Source organism: Schistocerca piceifrons, unplaced genomic scaffold, assembly GCF_021461385.2.
Source record: "Schistocerca piceifrons isolate TAMUIC-IGC-003096 unplaced genomic scaffold, iqSchPice1.1 HiC_scaffold_954, whole genome shotgun sequence".
NCBI lineage: Eukaryota > Metazoa > Arthropoda > Insecta > Orthoptera > Acrididae > Schistocerca > Schistocerca piceifrons.
In genome coordinates this window covers 1545001-1547500 of record NW_025729228.1, presented here as the reverse complement: position 1 = coordinate 1547500, position 2500 = coordinate 1545001, and the positions used below count along the sequence as shown (strand labels likewise).

Sequence of the window (2500 nt, the reverse complement as noted above, 5' to 3'; positions counted from 1 at the left end):
ATTACGGGGCCTCGGATGAGTCCCGTATCGTTATTTTTCGTCACTACCTCCCCGTGCCGGGAGTGGGTAATTTGCGCGCCTGCTGCCTTCCTTGGATGTGGTAGCCGTTTCTCAGGCTCCCTCTCCGGAATCGAACCCTGATTCCCCGTTACCCGTTACAACCATGGTAGGCGCAGAACCTACCATCGACAGTTGATAAGGCAGACATTTGAAAGATGCGTCGCCGGTACGAGGACCGTGCGATCAGCCCAAAGTTATTCAGAGTCACCAAGGCAAACGGACCGGACGAGCCGACCGATTGGTTTTGATCTAATAAAAGCGTCCCTTCCATCTCTGGTCGGGACTCTGTTTGCATGTATTAGCTCTAGAATTACCACAGTTATCCAAGTAACGTGGGTACGATCTAAGGAACCATAACTGATTTAATGAGCCATTCGCGGTTTCACCTTAATGCGGCTTGTACTGAGACATGCATGGCTTAATCTTTGAGACAAGCATATGACTACTGGCAGGATCAACCAGGGAGCTGCGCCAACTAGAGCTGAGCAGCCGGCCGCCCGGGAGTGTGTCCCGGGGGCCCGCGCGAACACGCAAGCGTCCGCTCAATCATTCTGCAAACAGGAGGAGGCTGAGCTCCCCTGCACAATACACCTCGAAACCCTCTCAGGTCCCGGCGGCGCGCAGCGCCGTCCCAAGTACTTGGTCGGGTTCGAGAGAGGCGCAATCGCCCGGAGTTAGGCGAGTAGACGCTTTCGGTGCGACCACCCGTGCTCCCAACTGAGCTTGCCGCTGCCGACAGAGGCCCGGGAGCGTGCTGTCGTGGCATTGCCGGCGGGAGACAACACGCGCCACCTACGGTGACCGGCAGCTCCAACGCCAGCGCCACAGAAGGACAAAAGCCCCACTTGGGTGCCGAAGCGAACTCTCCCAGCACAGCGCACGCGCCAACACATCCGCACAGCTGCGATACAAACCACCAGCGAGAACCGCTGGGGCGACCGAGCAGCAGACGGCGTCGCGGCGCCGAGCGCCGGGCGGCGGCGCATCCTCAACGCACACAGTCCTCAATCGGACCAGCACACTGAAGATGTCCACCGCGCTTCGCACCGGGCCCGCGAGGACCTACTTTGGCCGCACGGCGCCGCGCGCAGGGTGCGCCGGCGCGCAGCTGCGACGCCTGCCGCGTCCGTCGGCCGGCGCGCCTGCCACTGGCCGCCCCCACCAGCCGGCTGTAGCGCGTGCGCCCACGCACCGCGCGGCCAGCACGCCGGGAGGCGCCCCCTCACCGGCCGGGGACGGTCCCACCCAGCCACCACCGCGTATCGCTTCACACCCAGATGCCGTTCAGTTTCATCGGCATGGTGGGTATCGCTGGAACAACCGGTTAGTACCTCAACCTATCGTCGCCATCACCGATTCACCCCTAGCGAGAACAACCGCACCACAACGGGTTACCATTTCTTCATTTGCGTAACTTCACCAGAAAACGTAGGCGTCCATCGCCATTAGCAACTTCAACGATTATTGCATGCCTGTGTCAGGTGTCACGCCACACTACGTCTGCCCACATACACGCAACAAAATGTGCACGCCTAGACAATACGTGGAAGGTGGCCCCCGTACGTATGCGATGTCCATTGCTCGAACGACTGTCAACCGGCCTCTGTAGCATGTCGCAGATATGGAACGCGGTGTGCACCATGCTATCACGGTGTTTGAGGAGAGACGACTAGGTCCGAATACATCAACACACAGCTCATGCTGATCGCCATCCACGGCGTCCGTTCCTCCCACACGTCTCTATGGCGTACCACACTGCAATCCAGCTCTCATAGGGAGACGACACGTAGCTGCGTGCACAATATTTGCACTGTATGGTCCGCCGTTTTTGGGCGCAGTCGTTGTACGGTCACACATGTGCCACGATGTATCATTCAGTACATAAGGACGAATGTGCAGTACAGATTGTGGTTCACGCGTACGACATCAGCGGACAGTTGACACAGGCCGCACCACAACGTAGCCTGCGTACGTCGCATGCGAAGGGCATTGAACATGCAAACTTGTCACCAACCAGCTTGCGAAGGCAGGGGGCAAGGTGGGGACGTGGGGACGTGGGGAGGGGTGGGGGGGGGGGGGGGCGGCATGTACGTCCTGCTGCCATCCACATTACAGTGTACAGCAGGAGCATGTGGAAAGTCAGCAAGACTTGCAAGGTGTTTAACATGAAGCGATACACAGGGGAGCGGGCAGTGCGAGTAGCGAACTATATTGCGAGGGTTGCGGGTGGGCAACACTACACTAATTGAACGAGTCGTATAACAATTACAGAGCAGGTTTAGGCGACAACGTGGGTTACGTTAGCGGACAACGTGGGTTACGTTAGCGGACAACGTGGGTTACGTTAAGGCACAACATGGGTTACGTTAAGGCACAACATGGGTTACGTTAAGGCACAACATGGGTTACGTTAGGGCACAACATGGGTTAGGTTAGGGGA

General features: G+C 58.3%; 1 non-coding gene across 1 annotated transcript in view; it reads right to left on the bottom strand.

Annotated features, from left to right (window-relative positions):
- The window catches only part of LOC124773501, a 1909-nt gene extending 1384 nt beyond the window's left edge, over positions 1-525 (bottom strand). Inside the window, exon 1 of the ribosomal RNA XR_007014745.1 lies at positions 1-525. This exon is cut by the window's left edge and continues 1384 nt beyond it. This is a non-coding gene — a ribosomal RNA (small subunit ribosomal RNA).
- Positions 526-2500: the final 1975 nt, after the last annotated feature.